Consider the following 24,725-nt stretch of genomic DNA (forward strand, 5'->3'; position numbering starts at 1 on the left):
TATATAAATATATATATATATATATATGTATATATATCAGGTGAAATTTATTGATTTTATATGTTTCATAAATATACTGTGTGTATATATATAGGTACACACACATATATCTAAATCACTTTGCTGTACACCAGAAAATAACACAACATAGTAAACCTACTATACCTCAACAACAAAAAATAAAAAGAAATAGATGGAAGAAGGGAGAGATGGATGGAAGGAAGGGAAGAGGAAAGGAACGCTATCATGGTTAAAAACTTGTTGAAAGACTTCATTATATATTTGTCCCCAATCTCTTAAAAAATCATAATGAATGAGTATATTTTAAAACGTTGAAAGATCCTTTGTTAAAGAAACCCACTTTACCTTTCAGACCAAAATTTCACAATTTCATTTAAGCAAATGTTTTTCTGGGCATGACCATAGATATCCCATCTGATCCGGGAAGTGCCCACCACCCTGGCCATCTTCCTGTTCTTTCCCATCAGGGTCCTTGGTTGCTATTCCTCCATTGGTTCCTTTTTATCTTACCTGTCTCCCTTCAGATGCCATTCTTAAATCAGCCTCTCCCAGATCCCTAACCTGCAGCAGCCTCCTCGTGTCCCTCCAACTAGTAATTCTCTATCATTTCAATCCCTATTTATTTACAGTATTTATTTCATTTATAATCTATCAGTAATGCATTTGTTCATTGTCTATCAAATACCTTGAGGGCAGGCAGTTTTCCTGACTTCTTCATGTCTTTATAGCCGCTGCAATGAGAACAGCATTGTCAGAAAGTACACCTCAATACATACTGATTAGATGGGTGGCTGGGTGGGTATGATTAGATGGTTGAGTGAATGACTGGATGTATAGATGGGTTGGTGGGTGGAACAGAACTATTATGTGATCTGTAGGGCTTCCCTGGAGGCTCAGATGGTAAAGAATCCACCTGCAATGTGGGAGATCAGGGTTCAATTCCTGGGTTGGGAAGATCCCCTGGAGGACGGCATAGCAACCCACTCTAGTATTCCTGCCCGGAGAATCCTCATGGACAGAGGAGCCTGGCAGGCTACAGTGCACGGAGTCTCAAAGAGTCGGACAGAGCAACTAAGCACACACAGCACAGGAAATGCCTTTAGCCTTCTGGGCCTTAGTTTCCCATCTGTAATGGAGGACTTCACATTTAAAGTTCCTCCTAGTATTGTTATTGTAAGTGCAGCATCGACAAAGACAGCGTCTAATATATCTACTCTGTGGCAAGGAGCTTCCCCTGGTGTTAACTTCATCTTTAAAACAACTTTATGAAATGGCTAAAAAAGCACAGGAAAAGATGTTCAACATATTTTCTAATTATTCTCTAATTATTAGAGAAATGCAAATTGAAACTACAATGAGGTATCATCTCACACCAGTCAGAATGGCCATCCTTAAAATTCTACAAACAGTAAATGCTAAAGAGGGTGTGGAGAAAAGTGAACCTTCTTATATGACTGGTGGGCATGTAAATTGGTATAGCAACTATGGGGACTCTGATAGCTCAGTTAGTAAAGAATCTGCCTGCAATGCAGGAGACCCCAGTTCAATTCCTGGGTTGGGAAGATCTGCTGGAGAAGGGATACGCTACCCATTCCAATATTCTTGGGCTTCCCTGGTGGCTCAGCTGGTAAAGAATCCACCTGCAATGCGGGAGACCTGGGCTAGATCCCTGGGCTGGGAAGATCCCCGGGAGAAGGGAAAGGCTCCCGACTCCAGTATTCTGACCTGAAGAAGTCCATGGACTGAATTATGGTCCATGGGGTCTCAGAGTCGGACACAACTGAGCAACTTTCACGTTCACTTTCAACTATGGGGAACAGTATGGAGGTTCCCTAATAAACTAAAAAGACTACTATATGACCCAGCAACCCCATTCCAGGGCATAAACCCCAAGAAAACCGTAATTCAAGAAGACACATGTATCCCAGTGTTCACTGCAGCACTATTTATAACAGCCAGGACAGGGAAAGAACCTAAAAGTCCAACAACAGAGTAGTAGATAAAGAAGACGTGGTCCGTATACACACTGGAATACTATGCAGCCATAAAAAAGAATGGAATAATGCTATCTACAGCAATATGAAGAGACCTAGAAACTGTCACACTAAGCGAAGTCAGACACAGAAAGGCAAATACCATATTATATTGCTTATATGTGTAACCCTAAAAAAAGGTAAATATAAACGTATTCACAAAAAGAAGAGGGGTCACAGATATAGAAAACAAACTTATGGTTACCAGGGGATAAAGGGAGAAGAAATTAGGAGGTAGGGACTGACATATACACATTATTACATTTAAAATAACTAATAAGAACCTGTTGTATAGCACAGGGAACAGTACTCAATACTCTGTACTGGCCTATATGGGAAAAGAATATAAAAAAAGGCAGGTGGGGTGGTTATATGTATAACTGTTATTATATTTAAAATAACTAATAAGAACCTGTTGTATAGCATAGGGAACAGTACTCAATACTCTGTACTGGCCTATATGGGAAAAGAATATAAAAAAAGGCAGGTGGGGTGGTTATATGTATAACTGTTATTATATTTAAAATAACTAATAAGAACCTGTTGTATAGCATAGGGAACAGTACTCAATACTCTGTACTGGCCTATATGGGAAAAGAATATAAAAAAAGGCAGGTGGGGTGGTTATATGTATAACTGTTATTATATTTAAAATAACTAATAAGAACCTGTTGTATAGCATAGGGAACAGTACTCAATACTCTGTACTGGCCTATATGGGAAAAGAATATAAAAAAAGGCAGGTGGGGTGGTTATATGTATAACTGTTATTATATTTAAAATAACTAATAAGAACCTGTTGTATAGCATAGGGAACAGTACTCAATACTCTGTACTGGCCTATATGGGAAAAGAATATAAAAAAAGGCAGGTGGGGTGGTTATATGTATAACTGATCCACTTTGCTGTACACCTGAAGCTTAGACAACGCTGTAAATCAATTTCACTTCAATAAAAATTAAAAATGAATAAAGAAAACAACTTTATGAGGGAAGCGTTTACTATCCCAACTTAAAGATAACAAACCTGAGGATGAAACCTGTATCTCTGACAGGTTGAACCTATTGCCCAAGACTACTGCCAGTCCTAAGCCAGTGTTTTCCTTCTACATTATGAATCTATAAGCCAGAAGGAAATAGTGGTACTCTCTATTGCAAAAGAAATTTGACTGCAAAAGAAATATGACTGCAAATGGAACAAGAGTAAGGGAACAGGTGAGGCATTCTGCATGTAATTCAGTTCATGCATTGAAACACGAAGCATTTCCTGAGTCAGTAGATTTTTAAAAAGCCTAACTTTAGCTCCAAACAAATATCTTCTATTTTTTAATAAAATATTTGGCACTTTACTTGTAGCACTTGTTCTAAATCATCTCTCTACTTGACAATCAGGCACCATCCACCTTCCCTCTCACGTGAAGAGTTTATTTTCTCTTGGAGAGCAATTACCGGACAAATGCCAGGCTACAGAAGGTGTTTCTCCAGCAGCAGCATCTGTCTCCTTGGCAGGCTCCTCAGGCAATTTTATTGGTAGCACTAAAATGGCCAGGGGGTCAGTCAGAGCTCAGCTGCCCACAAGCCCACAGGTGGCCTACAAGACTCTGCCCGAACGTTTCAAAAAAGAAGCAGGCTTGGACCCACCTCCAGAGTTGAAGATCGGCCAAAGCCAACTCTATCTAGCTCGATCAGAACCATTTGAGCCCATTCTGGTTTCTGCTGGGAGCCAAGAATTTCCCATGATCCTCTTTGCTAAACAAACTGGCAGTAACAACTATCTGTTTTAAGCCATAAGACACCCAAGTTTTTGATAGGATCCGCAAATACACACTGCAGTAGGCAGCCTCTAACATGGCCTCCAGTGAGTCCTGACTCATGGTACTCATGTCTTTGGTGACTTCCTCCCCTCTGAGTAAGAGCTAGACCTAGTGGCCCATTTTTAATCATTAGAATACAGCAAAAGTAATGAGAAGTCAGTTGATAAATTAGGTTACAGAAAGGCTCTGGCTTCCTTCTTGCTGGCCACCCTTTGTGCCCCTCCCCCGACCTGCCCCACGTTGCTTACTCCGATGGAAGTCTGCTGCCATATTTGAGATCGGCCCTAAGGGGAGACCCACATGGCAAAAAGCTAAAGGCGGCTGCTGGCCACCAGTCTGTGAGGAATGGAGGCCTGCCAACAGCCACAAGAGCAAGCTTGGGAACAGATCCATCCCATGCCAGCCTTGAGATGGATGCAGCAGCCCTGGCCAACACCTTGACTGTAGTCTTATTAGAGATCCTGAGAAAGAACAACTAGCTAACTAGCTAAGGCCACCTACCATAACTGAGGAATCTACATGCTTCTTGGTCTAAGATGCAAAGTTTGAGGGTAAAGCAGCAATAGCTAACTAAAAGGTGTTTTAAAACAGAAAATTATATATATATACACATATACATATATATGTATATATATATATAAAACTTTTATTTATTTTTAGTCATGTAAATACAATCATCTTTTTTCAAGTCTGTTCAGGTGTCACTTTCATGAGCCTACCCTAATCAGCCTACTGAAAAATTACAACTCAAGTCTACCTGTGTTCCCATGCTACCATATAATACACCAGCTTTTCAAATTTCCTCAATTCTTAAGCATCATCTTTGAACACTTTGCTGCTCAAAGTGGGGTCTCTGAACTAAAAGCATCAATATCAACATAGGAGTTTGTTAGAAATGCAAATCTTAAGGACAATTCCAGATCTACCAAGTCAAAATCTGTGTGATAGGAAATTCTCTAGCTGATTTACAGGATATCAATGTTTGATAAAAACACTATCCTAACATTCTACAAGACTGTCTTATTTATAAAATTTTACTGTTTTTTTTTTAATGTCTCTCACATTTCACCTGACCCCAATGAGAAGTGAAATACAGAAGTCACTGCTGATCCTGGTTTCCACCGTTTGGAAGAACCCAGTCTGCTTTTGCAAAGGTAAACACAGAAATGAAAGAGATAGAGGGACTACACTTATGAAATTTTACAACCAATGCCACTTTGATCTAAGTGTGTGGTTTCTGCATCAGGAGTCACTCCAAATGAGAGAGTCAGAGCCCTCAACAAATCCCATACCTTACTCTCAGTTTGTCCCTAGTGATAAGCTGACTGAAATCTCTCTCCCATATGCAGCTTAAAAGATCCCAGGAATGATTCTGATTGGTCCTGAAACATCATTTACCTCCAGTCCAATGAAATGTATCTACAGAGCTAGAATTGAATACTTGCTCCAATCCAACCACACAGTTGAGGTGGTAAAGAAGCATCTCCGGGAGGAGAAAAGTGGATTTTCTTTTTCTGAAGAGGGGGAGAAAGTGCCTAGTGAATAGAATATCAAATGCTTGTTGAATTTTACAATTTTTTGCCCTTTAGGTGCTATTTCTCCACCTAAAATAGATACACAAAAGCCCTGATAATATCCACAACCTCCATAAACTAGCAGGTTGCTACTAAGCCTTCCTGAATCAGTTCAAGAATTACATCTTCTTTGAGATGCTCCCTAGCTCCCAGGGAAGATGTACAAATTCTTTACTGATCTTATTATATTCATCCACTCTATTGGAGAAAATAATTATTGCAGTAATTTAGTGTATTTGATTCAGTATGACAAATGCATTATTAAACACTCAAACTTTTATTTACCAATAAATACACACAAAAAATGAACGTTCATCCAACTCCTGAGCCTCTGGATTAAGCAGTGAGGAGACGGAGCAATGTTTGGGCTTTGCATAGTATTTTCACATTTTGCATGTTTATTTTGACATGATGGCACCATCACAGTTCAGTGGATTCTCTGCCCTTTAGAGCAGCACGATCTGTCAAGGTCATGTATAAAAACAGGCTCTTCCATCAACAACCGACATGCAGACTCCATGTCCACATGGGTTGCATCTGTCCCACATCTCCTGTCCCTTGCCCTCTAACAACTGCAGGTTAAAGGCCTCCCTGTCATTAGCATTGGGGATCCCCACCTGTCTCTCCATCTGGGAGACTCTCAGCAGTGGTGACAGATCTTACTGAATCACCTCGTCTTCTTTAGAAATGTTGTAAGGCCCCGGGGCGGCTGCTAATTACTAGACCTGTTTCTACTGTAGATGCCACTCTCCTTCCCCAGGAACAGCTTATCTGGAGAGCAGTGGGGGGAGCTATGGAGATGGGCATCTGCATCCTGGCAGCGCTCACGGACCGGCTCCCAGGAGGTAGGATCAGCAGCTGAGGACTGGCGGAGGGCAAATGTGGGTCAGCAGCAGCAGCTGCAAACAAGAGCTGCTGGCTGACTCTTCCATGACAGCTTTTCTACTCATATATTTGGAATCCAGGCACTTCCTCTACATTACTCACTGATGAATGATGCCTGCTTAGGCTAAAGCATCTTGAAGCCATTGAAAGTCCTGCCTCTTTCCCCTGCTTCTTTCTCTAGATATTGTCTGTCTCTTACAAACAACTGTCCCTCCCCTCAACATGCAAATACTTGGCGTGACCTCTGTGTGGCACATCAGCTCACAAGTTTTCTTTGGTGCATGGATGTTAGAAAAGTCTTTAACCCACACTACCTCTTCTGCTTGCCCACCTCCCTTAGAGATGCTGAAAAAGCCAAACACATGCTTTCTTGGCTTCCCTTCTGGCTGGAAGTGGTGATATGAATCCATTCTGGCACATAAAGAATAAACAGGGATGGAGGTCTCTTGCTTTTTTAGAGTTCTTCCTGGGGAATTTCTGGGGTTTTTTGTCTGTTTTGTTTTAAATCTATAATAAAAGAAAGGAGACAAATAATGAAAGCTCTACTGTAGCATCCTGGCTGTCATGGCTTCTTTGTGTTTTCAGTGATGTCATATGAGGATGTGGTACTTGTTTCTATGGTAGCTATTCTGGGACCATAAAGCATTAATCTAAGTATGACACACAGTAGAAAGAACTTCAGCACCTGATCACATCCTTGAACTACTACACCGATCTTGGGACCACCTACCTTGGAATCTCTGCTATATGAGATAACAAAATGACTTTCTTCCTGATCACTTGCAACCAGGGTTTCATTTTGCTCTCACTAACAGTTTCGCATTCCACTCAAAGTTTCTCATGCTAACACGTCTTAAACTTTACAAAGTCAGAGAGAAGTGAATGAAGGCACAGATCTTCCCCATAAAAACATGCATACTCACAATTTTTGCCTACAATTTCAGGAGCATCACAGACCCCCTATAAGCCCACCCATGAATAATGCATTACTTTCGTGCTCATAGAAAAAACCTGTCTATAGATTATGTATATACACACACAGGATTATATAATCAATACTGATATATACAGAGCCCCAAGCACTCCAAGACATTTTAAATTTCTTTGTCTTACAAGATACATCATCATCTTCATCATTTGCTGAATGCCTACTATGTTGATGGTACCTAAGCAACTTTCTAAGTACTCTCTATATAATCTCATTTGATCTCTAAGCCCTGTGAGGTAGGTATTACTATTAGCTCCACCTTAGTGGAGAGGAACTGAGACTTAGACAGACTAAGTAAACTGCTCCAAGTCACAGGACGAGTAAACAGTAAAGTTAAAATCTAAACCCAGGGAGTGTGACTACACATTCCTTCTTTTAACATCTATGTTGTGCTGTCTCAATTCTGTATGGTAGACTAGGTACTATAATGAGGAAGTATATTAATAGTTTATAAATCACAAAAAATAGATGGAATTTTAACCTAAAGTGTTTGATTAACTAATGGTATTGGTTGTACATTTAAATGTTTTAAAATATAGCTGAATTCTTACAGTGTGGCTCGATCTGAATACAGGAGATGATAGAATGTCTTAAGTAAACTATTACATTTGTGTTACTTTAGGGTTTACGTAGATTTAATAACTAATCTGAATATAAACACCAAGTGCTTTCCATGTATCCCAGCCACTGTCAAGCATTTTATGTGCATTATTCTCCTTAAGCTTCCTAATAAACCTATAGGGTAACCTGAAGAGAATGTTACCATCCCCATTTTACAGATGATGAAACTGAGGCACAGGAAGGTAATGTGTGGAGGGACATACAGCTAAGAGAAGCAGATTTCAAGTCGGGTGAAAGCTTTACCATGAGTCACTGTGTTATACTGACTCCAGTTTCACCACTTGACTTGCATTGTCTTCATCTAGAACATGAACATTTGTAGTTGCATTTGCATTTTACTTAGGTTAAAAATCAAGTTTCCAACATGCAGTAACAATCCATTCCTTCTGACCTAGAAAGCAGGGCTCATGGCTTCTCTTGTGGCTTTGATTTCCAGAAAAGTGGAGTCAACCCAAACTCTCTCTCTCTGCTCCGGACCTCTCTCCGGTCCTCAGTCACCACCTTGAGAATCTTACCAAGGCAATGGCATCAACCCTCATGTCTTGGCAGAGCATGCTCAGGTCCACACCTGTCATCCTGACTACTCTCTCAACTCCCAAGCTTTCATGGCCAGCTCTCCAATGGACCTTTTCTACACAGATGCTAAAAGGTCACTTCAAATCTGGTGTCTAAATACACCTGAAATTGCAGAATCTTAGAGAGGGAAGGGGAGAAGGCAATGGCACCCCACTCTAGTACTCTTGCCTGGAAAATCCCATGGATGCAGAAGCCTGGTAGCCTGCAGTCCATGGGATCACGAAGAGTCAGACACAACTGAGCAACTTCATTTTCACTTTTCACTTTCATGCATTGGAGAGGGAAATGGCAACCCACTCCAGTGTTCTTGCCTGGAAAATCCCAGGACAGGGGAGCCTGGTGGGCTGCTGTCTATGGAGTCGCACAGAGTCAGACACGACTGAAGTGACTTAGCAGCAGCAGCAGCAGAGAGGGAAGGGACCACAAAAAGCAGATGGTAAGAGTTAAAAGATTATGGTTTAGAGGTCAGAAAGCACGGGGTTCAAATCCTAGCTCTGAGCCCATTACTTCTGTTAAAGTGGAGTAACTGTCACCTTTATTAAGGCTGTAGAAGGATTAAACATGATAATGGATACAAACTTGCTTACCGTAGTACCTGGCACATGTCACAGACACTCAGTACACAGCAGTCACATTTACTACTAGTAAAACGATCCACAAAATTCTGTTCATACACCGCATGCATGCATCTTTCCACAATACCCACGACAGATGGCCATCCAGGCGCCGCTAGAACATTTCCAAAGATAGAGAGCTCGCTCATCGCACCATCTCCCCAGGCAGCTGCTTCTATTATTGGATGGTTCTCACTGGCACCAAGTCTTCCCTATGTTGAGCCAAAATCTGCCTCGGTGAACTCCACTGGCCCTAGCTCTGCCCTGTGGAGCAGCACACTTCTGCTCTCACACAACAATCAATCCTTTGGAAATAACAATCAGGTCCTCGCCACACCCTCTCTTCTGAAAGCATTCATTCCCACACACCCCTTCCCTTGATATGATTTCTATATTATCCACTATGTTCGCTAGTTTCTCAAAGAGTGGCTGTTGTTGTTCAGTCGCTAAGTCAAGTTCGACTCTTTGTGACCCTATGGACTGCAGCACTCCAGGCTTTCCTGTCTTTAACTATCTCCTGGAGTTTGCTCAAACCCATGTACATTTAGTCAGGGATATCATCCAACCATCTCATCCTCTGTTGCCCTCTTTTTCTTCTGCCCTCAATCTTTCCCAGCATCAGGATCTTTTCCAAAGAGTTGGCTCTTCGCATCAGGTGGCCAAAGTATTGGAGCTTCAGCAACACTCCTTTCAATGAATATTTAGGGTTGATTTCCTTTAGGACTGACTGGTTAGATCTCCTTGCTGTCCAAGGGACTCTCAAGAGTTTTCTCCAACACCACAGTTCGAAAGCATCAATTCTTCGCCACTCAGCCTTCTTTATGGTCCAACTTTCACATTCGTACGTAAATACTGGAAAAACCACAGCTTTGACTACACAGACCTTTGCCTGCAAAGTGATGTCTCTGCTGCCTTTTTTCATAAAGCATGGTATCCAGAGGAGATACAGCCATTTAGTAGTTGTATGAGTGAATACTGTACTTCCATGAATGCATTTGAAAACTGTATTGTGATTTTCTTAGTAGCCAGATAAATAGTCACTGTTGCAGCATTGAGGGCAAGAGGTTAACTAAATTAAACCTGGAAGTCTCCTCTTGTTGAGAGAGAATATACTGGGTCTTTCCCACCCAACCCTCTTCCCATCAACTCTGAGCTCCCACAACTTGATATATCCTGTAGACTTTAACCAACTGAGAACATTCTGAATCATTTTTGTGCCATCTATATTAATAACCATGCCACAATTCTTCATCCAAGCTATTGACAGTACTTTTTAAAATAGGTTCTCCTAAATGTTGTCCTCTGGAGAAGGAAATGGCAACCCACTCCACTCCAATATTCTTGCCTGGAGAATTCCATGGACAGAGGAGCCTGGTGGGCAACAGCCCATGGGGTTGCAAAGAGTTGGACATGATAGAGTGACTAACACACACACACACACACACACACACACACACACATAGAGTCGTCCTCAAATTCAGCACTCAAGGCCTCCACTCTGGTTCATTTCCATCCACTTTAAGAAACCAGTGTTCAGTGAGAGATACTATTTAAGAATCTCAGGATGTACGAGAGCCCTTGTCCTTGAGAGGGAGGGAAGACAGACCAACAAATGAAAATGACTACATAGCACAGCAAATTCTATGATAGGAGACAGAAGTTAGGAAACAAGAGTCCAGAGGTGGCTCACGTATGTGGCCACATATTAGCATCACCTGGAGAGCTTCTAACTGCACACACCCCAAGCAAGTATATCAGAAGCTGTATGGGTGACCCAAACATCAGTACTTTACAAAGACCTTCAGGTGATTCCAACGCACAGCCAAATTTGAGAAACAATAGCCTACACAACCCCAAGTATTTCTCAAGCTTTAATGTACGCATGAATCACTGAGATATGTTAAAATTCAGGTGCTGAAATCTAAATGTCCATCAAAAGATGACGAATAAAGGAGATGTGGTATATATACACAATGGCATATTTCTCTGTCATAAAAAAGAATGAAATAATCCCATTTGCAGCAAGATGAACCTAGAGATTACCATACAAAGACAGACAATTATCATATGATCACTGATATGTGGAATCTAAAAAACGATACAAATGAACTTATTTATTGAACAGAAGCAGACTCAGAGACATAGAAAACAAACTTATGGTTACCAAAAAGGATAGTGGTGGGGTGTGTATGCAGATAAATTAGGAGTTTGGAATTAGCATGTATCAATAGGTAAACAAGTGCACTGGGACGACCCAGAGGGATGGCATGGGGAGGGAGGAGGGAGGAGGGTTCAGGACGGGGAACACATGTATACCTGTGATGGATTCATTTTGATATTTTGCAAAACTAATATAATTATGTAAAGTTTAAAAATAAAATAAAATTTTAAAAAAATAGGTAAACAACAAGGACCTAATGTATAGCACAGGGAACTCTATGCAATATCTTATAATAAACTATAATGGAAAAGAACTTGAAAAAGAATATATATGTATAACTTAATCATTTTGCTATACATGCGAAACTAATACAACACTGTAAAGTAACTATAACTCAGTAATAAAAAAAAAATCAGATGCTGAGTCTGTAGGTCTGAGGTGGAGGGTGAGATTCTGTATTTTTAATTCACTGCCAGGAGATGCTAAAGCTGCTGGTCCGTGGACCACACATTGAGGAATGCAGGCCTAAGATATACCATCTGATTCTCCCTTAATTCCACCTTCAGTCTTGCCTCCTTATTTACTGCACACTGAACCTTTCATTCCAGCTGACTGAAAGAGACAAGCAAATGTAAGATAAATACAACGGCAGTTTGTTTATGACAGGAGCTGTGAGAGCCCAGAAGAGGGCACCTAATGAGACAAGAGGCTGATGGTAGCTGAGGAAGGCTTCCCAGAAAAGGTTATGATTTCACTGAATTATACACAGGAAAGTTATCCCAGGCCCATCAAAGCACTAGACCTAGCTTCATAATCGTGGGAGGAAAAACAAAACCCAGAGTACATTCAGGAAACTTCAGTGTTTCTGAGTTCCATGGATTCAATCACTCATTTAGCTGTAGCTGTGGCCTGGGACTTTCCCTACAAGGTTGATTTGAACCATAACAGAACTTTTATTACATGGAAGCAATATCTCTACAACCAGACCATGATGTCTTCAAGGGCAGAATCAGGTGCAAACACACTGGACATCCTCAGTCCACAGCAAAGTGTCCAGCCCCTAGAGATCTCAGAGTATGTTTGGAAAATAATTAACAGTAACATTACTTTTTAAATCAGATTTTTCAGTTCCAGTCTTCTTTTTTTCTTCCTGAAGCACAGACTGCTGTAAGGAGTTAAAAGTTATTTACCGAGATTTCGAAAATGATGCAAACCACTGAGATTAGGGTAGAGAAATGTTACCAAGGCTAATTAGAAAAGAGGAACACTTCTGAGAGAGGGGTCAAGAGGTAGAGTTGGTGTGAGGATGATGTGTACTTGTATCTGCAGATGGTGGGTGGGTTTCTGTCTAATCTGAGAGCAACACAGCCCATCCCATTCAGATGACTGACGTGGAGGAGAGAGAAGTTACCTGTGTCTGGGGCACATGAAACCGCAAAGGGCTAAGACAGAGGAAGAGTCAGCCTAATTCAAGCAGACATTATCGTCAGCCCTGGTTAATGGGAAACAATTAATACAATCCATTTTTATGCAGATTAAAACATTTCAAATTAACAGGTCAATCGCACTCATATGTTCTGAATTTGGGCTCCACCAGAGCCAGGTGAACCGTTACGTGAACCAATCTAAACTTCATTACAGAGGAAGACGCCGCCTCTCAGAAATTCACACGAAACTCAATTTGGAGTTAATCGCTCACATTTTTCTCTCACCTACCAGATATCCTAATTTAAAGACAGATCTGCTGGGCTCTCTCTTTTATGACAAAAGACAAAGAGAACATGAATTATTCATTAGCAGTAAAGGTATCATTTTATCTGTTTATTTTCCAATTAGGTGAAGTCAGATAAAGAAGCAGTCAATAAAACCAAGAGATTTTCCCCCCCATTGTATGGAATTAAAAGTAGACCGTGTTAATGCAGGTCTTGGAGTCTATAAAAAAACATTCAGTTAGCAGTGTATACTGGAGAGGAGACTAAGATGGGAATTGCTTATGGTCTAAATGCCTCCACGTGGCAGGGCTCTGAAGGTCTTCCGGGGTAGCCCTCACCTGCCTTTCCTGCTGCCTGTATCTCCAAGCTACCTCTCTAGCCAGTCCCCCTCCCCTCAACATCCATCCTCCTCAGCTTTGAAGCCTTTGCTCGGGCCCTGCCCTGGTTTTGCCAAGTCCTCTCTGCTTCCAGTAAGCTCCCAAGTATTCTTTAAGGCACTGTTTTCCACTCTGTACTATGGGCTGTGCTTAGACTCTTTGCGACCTCACGAACTGTAGCCCACCAGGCTCCTCTGTCCCTGGGGGATTCTCCAGGCAAGAATACTGGAGTAGGTTGCTATACCCTCCTCCAGGGGATCTTCCCAACTCAGGGATCAAACATAGGTCTCCCGCATTACAGGCGGATTCTTTACCGTCTGAGCCACTAGGGAAGCCCCAAAATACTGGAGTGGGTAGCCTATCCCTTCTCCAGGGGATCTTCCTGACTCAGGAATTGAACTGGGGTCTCCTGCATTGCAGGTGGATTCTTTACCAGCTGAGCTACCAGGGAAGCCCACTTTCCACTCTGCATCCATTAAAAACAGTCTCGATCCTGTCTCGCCTCCCACCACCCTCCACACCAGCACAGCACAGAGCAGCTCCCCTCCTCCATGCTCCAGTCACTCCATGTGTAGCTCTGTTTGGGTTTCAACTGATTCCTTCAGAACCACTCGAGACTCAGGGTTGAGGCTGTCTCCTTTCTGTACCGATATCTTGGTGTACTGCCCCGAGTGGGGCTCTAGGAATGTTTGCCCCATTCCCAAATAAGCCTTGCCTGCTAGGCACATGGACTCTAGAGCCCACCCCCTGTTGTCTCCTTCCTCACCTTTTACTTCCCCTTTCCAGAGAAGCCACTAGACTTCCCTGAACTTCAATTCCAAGTTCCTTTCAGGCCAAGCTCAAGCTGAAGGCAGGCAGACAAGAGGCAGGAGGCAGAACAACTCACCTCCGCTGGCACTTAATGTACACCTTGCTGAATCCCTAGTACCAATTGCCCTGCCCCTCCTGTGGACTCTCAGACCCCCGTGTTTTTGCTGCAGCTAAAGGGGGTCAGTCTGCTTTGTAAGCCTAGGTTACACAACGAAGCAGAGTGGGAAGGAGGGCAAAGGTCAGAACTCAACCCTGCTGCTTTCAACAAACCACTTAACCTTCCTGAACCGTGTTCTCCTCACCTCCATAAGGGTGATAAACATCACCTGCATGCAGGTTCAGTGTGAAGACTAAATGAAACACTATATGCATAGCCCGGTTCTATGGAAGTGCTGTGATTGTAACCATATATTTACATATTTTACTATTTATCAGACTGTGAGCTTTGGAAGGACAGAGACCATGTCTTGTTGCTCTTTTCCCTAAAGCTCTGGAATCAAGTTGCTGTTTGTGTCCCCCCTAAAATTCCTATGTTGAAATCCTAATCCCCAGTGTGAAGGTATTAGGAGGTGGGGCTCTGGGGAGGTGATTATGTCATGAGAAGGGAGGAGATTAGGTCATGAGGGTGGAGCCTTCACAAATGAGATTAGCACTATTTTATAGTGTGTGTGTGTGTGTGTGTGTATTAAGAAGTGTGTGTGCGTGTGTGTGTGTGTATTAAGAAGCCCCAGAGAGCTTCCTCACCCCTCCTACTATGTGATACCACAGTGAAGTCAGCAGTCTACAGTCCTCAAGAGGGCCCTCACCAGGATCTAACCATACTGGTACCCTGATCTAGACCTCCAGTCTCCAAACTTGTGAGAAATAAATTTCTATTGTTTATAAGCTGCATAGTTTCTATGGTACTTTATTACAGCAGCCCAAACTAAGACACAAGCCAATCATCAGGATATCCATTCTCACGATCAAACGAAAAAGACAATGCTCATGTTCTGTCTGATCCAGACACATAGATTCCCAAGCTGGAAGTAAAGGAGGGCAAATTATGACCTAATCCAACTTTTCCAAAAGTGACCTCTGGAGAAAAGTAGGAATCAGAAGTGTTTTGAAAATGGGTTCTATGTACAGGTGCATATGGAAAACACTCTCCTCTCCACTGCAGGATTTCTCAGAGCCTTTAGTGTTACCATGAACACTGTGATTGTTGGGAATGGCAGTCTCATACACAGAATCCCTCAACCTCTGTTCAGACACATAAGAATGGTCCCTGAGGAGCCTAGAATCCTCCTTTATCAAGTGCTAACAGTTGTGTCCGGCTTATTGCCTTTATGGAAATATTTTTTCCTGTTTCAGACTCAGTGTGTTCTCCTCTGTTCTGTTTAAGGATGTGCATCAGTGGCCCTCAGGTACACTCCCAACCTTCAATATTTCAGACTCCATAGTCAGGGCGTATAGGCCAACTGCCCTGCTTTTGCCTAGAGGGATTAGCACCCACTACTGGGGCTGATTTTGTTCTGTCTCTTTGCCACATAAGAGCTGTTCCATCCACTGCCTGACTGCACTGTTTCCTTAGCAACTCTGATACCAAGATGCAGAGTGCAGAAGTGCTTGGACTTCTACTGCTGGTAGCTGGCACTGTGATGACGCTTGCTCCCCTTCATGGAGTAGAAGTCTCCCCCACCACCTTGCTCCCCTTCACTGGGAAATGATGCATGATGTTCTGCTCAACACCAAAAAGATGGTGCAGGTAGCTTCCTAGTCAGCTCAGGTTGCCATAACACAAGACCACAGGCTGGGGGCTTCGGTAATACACTTACTTCTCACACTTCTGCAGGCTGGCAAGTCCCAGATCAAGGTGCCAGCAGACTGTTTCTGGTGAGAGCTCTCTTCCTATCTTGCAGATGGTGGCTTCTTGCTGTATCTTCACATGGCAGGGACAGAGAGAAAGCCCTCTGGTATCACTTCTTACAGGGCACTAATCCCATCATGGGGGCACTGCCCTCATGATCTCATCTAAACTAAGTGTCTCTCCAAAGCCCCATCCATTAATATCTTCACCTGTGGGTGCTCACTCAGTCGTGTCTGACTCTTTGTGACCCCATAGACTGTAGTCTGCTAGGCTCCTCTGTCCATAGGATTCTCTAGGCAAGAATACTAGAGTGAGTTGCCATGTCCTCCTCCAGGAGATCTTCCTGACCTGGGGATTGAACTGCATCTCTTGCATCTCCTGCATTAACAGGTAGATTTTGACTACTCACTGGCACCACCTGGTAAGCCAAATATCTTCACATCTGGAGGTTAGGGTTTCAGTATATGACTACTATTGAAACACAAACATTCAGTCCATAACAGGCAGCATTTCCCAACCTTTTCCCACACAGAACCCTCTTTACAAGAACTTTAGGTGGGACTACAAGCCCAGGATCACACTTGGGGATTTCTTAGGCTACTCTCGAGTATGAGCTGTTGGAGAAGAGAAAGAGCAACACTGATCTTCCAAGGGATTATCCCATGCATCACCATTATGCAGCACCAGGTGGCTTCCACAGAGGAGTTTGTTAGTAATTTTCCTGAGAGTATGAATGCATCTCTCCATGACCTGTGGGGAAACTATCGTCCAGCCTTCCAGGGCTGCAGATGGGGCCTCTTTAGACCTGCTGCCAAATCTGGCAATCGAGTGTTCAAATGGTTCACTCTGCCATGGAAGATGTCAGGGGAAAAAAGAAGGTTAAGAGATCACCAAAATGAGAGCATGTGTCAGAACACACCTCCTGTGCTTTGGCAGGAGAAGGGAAATGTACATGCTCGAGCTTGCCAGAGAACTGAACCAGAATGCAAAGGAAAAGATTTCCATTCCATGGGCTAGGTGGCTCCACTATGGCCCCTAGAGATGTGAGTAGACGAATCACTGACTTTGCCAAAGTTATTCTTCCCCAAAGCCAAAGAGATAAAAATGTTTTAAAAAACGAACATGGGGAGCCTCTTCTATAAATGGTGCTGGGAAAACTGGGCCACTACACGTAAAAGAATGATGTTAGAACCCTTCCTAACACCATGCACAAAGATAAACTCAAAATGGATTAAAGACCTAAATGTAAGACCAGAGACTATAAAACTCTTAGAGGAAAACATAGGCAGAACACAGTCACAGTAAGATCTTCTATGACCCACCTCTTAGGGAAGTGGAAATAAAACCAAAAACAAACAAGTGGAACCTAATTAAACTTAAAATCTTTTACACAGCAAAGGAAACTATAAACAAGGTGAAAGCACAACCCTCAGAATGGAAGAAAATAATAGCAAATGAAACAACTGACAAAGGATTAATTTCCAAAATACATAAGCAGCTCATACAAATCAATACCAGAAAAATAAACAATCCAATCAAAAAGTGGGAAGAAGACCTAAACAGAGATTTCTCCAAAAAGACACACAGATGGTTAACAAACACATGAAAAGATGTTCAACATCACTCATTATTAGAGAAATCCAAATCAAAACTACAATGAGATATCATCTCACACTGGTCAGAATGGCCATCATTAAAAAGTCTACAAATGATAAATGCTGGAGAGGCTGTGAAGAAAAGGGAACTCTCTTGCACTGTTGGTGGGAATGTAAATGGACACAGTCACTATGGAAGACAGAATGGAGATTCCCTTAAAAACTAGGAATAAAACCATATGACCCAGCAATCCCCCTAACTAGGCATACACCCTGAGGATATCAAAATAAAAAAAGATACATGTACCCCAATGATCACTGCAGCATTATCTACAATAGCTAGAACATGGAAGCAACCCAGATCCCCATCGACAGATAAACGGATAAAGAAGCTGTGGTATATATAGACAATGAAATATTACCCAGCCATAAAAAGGAACACATTTGAGTCAGTTATAATGAGGTGAATGAACCGAGAGCCTATTATACAGAGAGAAGTCAGAAAGAGAAAAACAAATATCATATACTGACACATATATATGGAATCTAGAAAGATGGGACTGATGAAATTATCTGCAGGGCAGCAGTGGAGACACAGACATAGAGAACAGACTTATGGACATGGGAGAAGGAGGAAGAGAGGGCGGGATCTATGGAGAGAGTAGCACGGAAACTTACACTACCATCTGTAAAATAGATAACCAAAGGGAATTTGCTGTATGACTCAGGGAACTCAAACCAGGGCTCTGTAGAGGGGTGGGATGGGGAGGGAGATGGGAGGGAGGTTCAAGAGGGAGGGGACATATGTATACCTATGGCTGAGTATACATACATCAGATCAGATCAGTCGCTCAGTCGTGTCCGACTCTTTGCGACCCCATGAATCGCAGCACGCCACATATGGAGAGGGCTAAAAGGCTGGCAGGGAACGGGCCTTAGAAAAAACATGTTCATGTTGACAACACTTCAAGGAACAAATTCCAAGCTAATCGCCTGCGTTTGAAAATGCCTATCATCCCAGTATCCTACCTTTCCATAATTCTACTGTTCATATTCTGTATTCCTATCACAACCCTCACACAGAAGCCACAAAGCACCTGGAGTTCAGTGTAAGGAGAGCTGGGCTCCAGTCAAGGGATGTGGCTTAGCAGACCAAGGCACCCCACAGTCACCAAACTAATCAGTGTGTTCACAGCAGTCCCGTTCCGACAGCCAAGACAGGGAAACAACCTAAACGCCCTTGGACAGAGGAATGGATAGAGAAGACGTGGTGCATGTGTACAATGGACTACTACTCAGCCATAAAAAGGCTGAAATCATGCCATTTGCAGCAACATGGATGGACCTAGAGATTATCACACTAGTGAAGTAAGTCAGACAGAAAAAGACACATCTCATACATCACTTATATACATGGAATTTATCTACAAAAGAGAAACAGACTCTCAAAGAACAGACTTGTGGTTACCAAGGGGGACCGAGAAGGGGAGGGATGAAAAGGAAGTTTGGGATTAGCAGATGCAAACTGTTATATATAGAATGAATAAACAATGTCCTACTGTATAGCACAAGGAACTATATTCAATATCCTGTGATAAACCATAATGGAAAAGAATATGAAAGAACATGTATATATATGTACAAGTGAATCACTTTGCTATACAGCAGAAATTAACACAACATTGAAAATCAACTATACTTCAATAAAATAAATGAAAAAACAAACAACAAAAAAAAAACTATCCAGTGTCACAAGAGAAGCAGATGCCAGGCAGCCTGCCTCCAGTCCCATTTTCTTTCCTCCCTGCACAGCCCATAGGAACATATACTATATCCCATAACACAAGCTAAATGGACATGATTCCCTATCTCTTTCTAGTTATCAGTTACAAAGTCAATGATAGAGAGGCTTTTTATGGGCTACTTCTCACTGTTGGTCGTGACACTAGTTTTGCCATGCACTCTCCCTTTCCAGGGCTGCCTGTCTGCTTTTTGCATATTTAAATAGCAATTCTAATCATCCAGGTTTGACGATCTGCCTTGAAACCTTTCTCTAGTGTCATCTGTAGTTCGAGTCTTTGTTACATTTAGATTCAGCAAGCTTATTCATGCATCACATTCATTAATTCCAGGATGGTCTGCAATTTGTCTCTTCCAGAAAGAAAAAGAAAATACATACACACACATACCTCTATATTCAGAGGACACTCATAATGGTGAAAGCAGGTGCCTGAGTGCTCAGCATTAAATCTTCTATAGAGTGAAAAATCTACTATTAAATAATCTGGGAGAGGTCAATCAATAAAAATAACTAAATAATTGATAGTGTTATATTAGGTTAAAGTATAACATATGATCTTCATTAACCCATCAAGAAATATCGCTTGAGTTAAACCACCTCTCTCAAATGAGCATTTCTGGTGTTAATTCAAAAGGCAATAGCAGTCACCCAGGGGATGTTTTTAATGTTTTATGCTTTCACTGCAGCAGTGTTTATAGAGGGGTTAGCAGGGCAATAAGGATCATATTTAGGAAGGCGGCTCGGTGACAGCTAAGGCACTGAACTACAATCAAGTCACCTGCCTTCATGTAAGCAATGTGGACAGCTCCACTCTGGCTACTCAGCCTGGATGAGGAATAACTGACAAGCTGGTGGAAATTTACTGTAGGAGTAAAGGGCTTTCCCTTTTCTTAAAATAAAATACACAATCTCTGCACTTGGTGTGTTTCATACGGCATTTGGCTCTGAAGTGCCCTTGGTTATTGCTGCATTTTACCGCCGAGGGGTGGGGAGGGTGGATGTGTACCACTACTCAGGTTTCAGGAAACAAAGCAGGAAGCAGAGTGCACAGGTTCTGGAGTCACAGAAAACTGAGTCAGAATCCTTGCAGTGCCCCTGACTAGCTGGGTAGTCTGGAAAACTAATTTAATTTTACTGGGTCTCAGTTCCTTACCTATAAAAGGGAGAGAGTAATAACGACCCTGCTTCAGATGGTAAAGAATCTGCCTGTAAAGTGGGAGACCTGAGTTCGATCCCTGGGTTTGAAAGATCCCATGGAGAAGGGAACAGGGCTACCCACTCCAGTATTCTGGCCTAGAAAATTCCATAGACAGAGGAGCCTGGCAGGCTACATACAGTCCATGGGGTCACACAGAGTTGGACACGACTGAGTCCCTTTCACTTTACTAACGACCTTGAAGTTTGGTGAGACAATGTTCACCAAACATTTAGCCTTTAATCTGGCACAGAGCAGACAGTTAACAACACGTAGGTTTCTTCCCCTTTTAGCAGATGAGAAGATACAGTGCCAACAGGAGGTGCTTCTTGAGAGCAGGTGTTGCCCCTCACCGCTCACTGTGTGCCTAGAGCTCGGGGACACCCGGTATAAAGATCGCTCAGGAGCCTTGCCCACACCCACACTGCTTTTTAGCCTGTTGGAAAGCCCTGCTCTTCCCCCCGTAGGTGCTGCACTCTGACCCCTCTGTGGTTTTGCACCTTTTCAGCATATGCTGTTCCCTCTGTCAGGAATAAGCTTTCCTCTTTTTTTTCTGATGAGCCCAGTTTCTTTTTTTTTTTTTTTTTTGCCACCTAAAGAGCATCATCTCTATAAACAATCATCTTTTCATCCCTGAGTTCCTCACCCCTTTGAGTGAGAGTGATAGTCACTCAGTCATGTCCAACTCTTCGCAACCCCATGGACTGTAGCCAGCCAGGCTCCTCTGTCCGTGGAATTCTCCAGGCAAGAATTCTGGAGTGGGTTGCCATTTCCTTCTCCAGGGGATCTTCCCGACCCTTTTCAGTTGGCATTTCCACACCGGGAGTCGGACCTGGGCCACCTGGGTGATAACCAGGATTCCTAACCACTAGACCTCTTTTACCTCTTCCCATTTACTCCAAGGAACCTCAAACTCTCCTTCACACCTGCTACCGCTGCCCCTCACTCCATCACTGAACTTAACCTTGTTATGTCATGTTTTGTTTGATTCTCTATTTCCATAAATGCTGGCACAGAAACTGAACTGTCTGCTAACAGTAAGGACAAAAACAATGTAATAGTAAAAGTGGCTAATATATACAGACACACCTCTGAGATACGAATTCAGTTGCAGACCACCACAATAAAGCAAATATCACAATAAAGAGAGTTACACAATATTTTTGGTTTCTTGGTGCATAAAAAAGTTGTGTCTGAGGATCTGTCTCCTCAGGCAAAGGAAACAAAAGCAAAAATAAACAAACGGGACCTAGTAAAACTTAAAAGCTTTTGCACAGTAAAGGAAGCCATAGACAAAAAAACAAGTAGACAACCAACCGCATGAGATAAAATATTAGCAAATGATGTGTCTGATAAAGGGTTAATATACAAAATATATAAACTGCTCACACAACTCAATATCAAAGCCCAAATAATCTGATTAAAAATGTGGGCAGAAGACCTGAATAGACATTTTCAAGAGAAGACATACAGGTGGCCAACAAGGCATGATAACATGCTCAACATCACTAACCAGGGATATGTAAATTAAAATCACAATGAGATATCACCTCACACCTGTCTGGCTATCATCAAGAAAACCACAAATAACAGGGACTTACCTGGCAGTCCAGTGGTTAACTCCACACTTCCACTACAGGGGGTGCGGGTTTCATCCCTTGTCAGAGAACTAAGATTCTGTGGGCCAGGCGACATGGCCAAAAAAAAAAAAATAGGCTATAAATAACTATAGTCTATTATAACTATAGTCTATAGTAGACTATAAATAATCGAGTAGAAATTCCACTCCTGGGTATATAGCCAAAGAAAACAAAAACACTAATTCAAAAAGATACATACACCCCAATGCTCACAGCAGCATTAGTTACAACAGATGTAAGACATGGAAGTAACCTAAGTGTCCATCAACAGCTGAACAGATGAAGAAGTGGTATATAAACATAAATGGAGTATTACTCAGCCATAAAAAGGATGATATTTTGTCATTTACAACAACATGGATGGACCCAGAGGATATTATGTTTCATGAAACAAGTCAGCAAAAGACCAACACTGTACATAACCACTTATATGTGGAATCTAGAAAATTAAGACAAATGAGTGAATATAATAAAACAGAAGCAGATCTGGAGAACAAACTAGTGGTTCAGTGGGAGGATGGGAGGGAGGAGGGACAAGACAGGGGTAGGGGATTAAGAGGTACAAGCTATTATGTATAAAATAACTAAGATACAAAGATATACTGTGTAGCAGAGAAAATATAGCCAATGTTTTATAATAACTTTAAATGGAATATAATCTATTAAAGTACTGAACCACTGTTGTACACCTGAACTAATGTACTGTAAATCAATTATACTTTAATTTAAAAGTTACTTTTACAGTATACTGAGTTAAGTGTGCAATCGCATTATGTCTAAAAAATAATGTACATAGCTTAATTTAAAAATACTTTATAAATAAAAATGCTAACCACCATCTGAGCCTCTAGTGAGTCAAAGTAGTAACAGTGAAGATCACTGATCACAAATCACCATAACAAATATAACAATAATGACAAAGTTTGAAATATTGCAGGAATTAGCAAAACATGACGCAGAAATATGAAGTGGGCAAATGCTCTTGGAAAACTGCACCAACAGACTTGCTCAACTAGGGTTGTCACAAAACTTCAATTTGTAAAAGACATGATATCTGAAACATGCAATAAAGGCACAGGAAAATAAGGCACGCCTTTACTTGGTGTGCACAGACTATATCCCATATCCCAGACACTGTGGGAATCACTTTATGACTGTTTTATTCTTCCAATAACCCAATTGTTTAAATATTCTTATTACTCCCCTATACAAATAAAAATATTGGCATAGAGAGGTTTAATAACTGGTCCAAGATTCCCAAGCCTCTCCCAATAGGGTGACACCACGGCACTGTGGTAAAGGGTATGACTCCAAGAGTCTAAATGACTTGGCTGAAGGATGCTTCACCATTAACCAGCAGTGTGACTGCGCCTGGCTCAGTAACACACTTTGTCACTTTGGCCTGCTCAGCTAAGAAGTGAAATTCCAGGATCCTGCTTCCCTTTTAGCTAAGGTTGGAGGCAGAGGAGATATAGATAAAAGTATCCCTTCCCCCCAAAGGCAAAGCCTCACAAGTTGAATGCTTTTACCCTTCCTACAATTGTTCTCCTTTCTCCTGACGTGGAACTGAGACAAGAAAACTGGAGCTACAGCAGCTAGTCTGCTCTCATGAGAAACAAAAACCACACAGTAGGGATGATGGATCAGAAAAGCAAGAGATCTTGGGCTCTTGATGATTTTCTTGAGCACATTTCCCAGCACGAGTTTACTATCGCTCTTCTTTTAATATAATAATATAACGAAAATAAATATCTTAATTCTTCAGGCGACTTGTGGAGTTTTCTGTTATTCACAACCAAACACATGGAAACAGAGACAGTATCACTGTGCCTCATCCCTCAACTGTCAAATGAAGGTAATAACAGTATCAATGTCTTATACAGTGATGTTAGGATTAAATAACAATATATTTAAAGATCAAAGCTTGGTTTCTGGCACACAGTAAGAGCCTACTGAATATTTATTCTTATTATCATCATCATTATTACTTCTGTTTCTACTACTAGTTAATGAGAGACCTGGCACTCAGGAATTCCACTGCTCAGCTTTTTTTTTCTTTTTTTAAATAAACCAGTCCTCCAAAGACTCCTCTTTTTTACAGAGATAAATATATGTGGTAAATTAGCCATCTTTCTCTGTGGTTTTTGAAGGTTGCTTCTAGATTTCCTTGTCATTTGATGGTCAATCCCCGAGATATACATAGGAAAGGCATTACTACCCATGCACAACAGATTAAAGATCTGCAGACTCAGAGATATAAAGGGATTGCTCAAGGTCACATGGCTAACTTTATTCTAGGTTTTAAGGAAGTTGGCATAAATTCCCAGGTTCTTACCCTATTCCAGTAAGAGCTTCTCTGGTGGCTCAGGTGGTAAAGAATCTGCCTGCAATGCAAAAGACCTGGATTTGATTCCTGGGTCGTGAAGAGCCCCTGGAGAGGGGAATAGCTATCCACTCCAA

At 41.8% G+C, this 24,725-nt stretch overlaps 1 protein-coding gene across 1 annotated transcript in view; it reads right to left on the minus strand.

Annotated features, from left to right (window-relative positions):
- DAB1 (Dab, reelin signal transducer, homolog 1 (Drosophila)) overlaps positions 1–24,725 on the minus strand; it is a 451,043-nt gene that overhangs the window by 321,516 nt on the left and 104,802 nt on the right. The gene's annotated exons all lie outside the window — the stretch shown is intronic.

This window comes from Bison bison, unplaced genomic scaffold (assembly GCF_000754665.1).
Source record: "Bison bison bison isolate TAMUID 2011002044 unplaced genomic scaffold, Bison_UMD1.0 scf7180017864369, whole genome shotgun sequence".
NCBI classification, from domain to species: domain Eukaryota; kingdom Metazoa; phylum Chordata; class Mammalia; order Artiodactyla; family Bovidae; genus Bison; species Bison bison.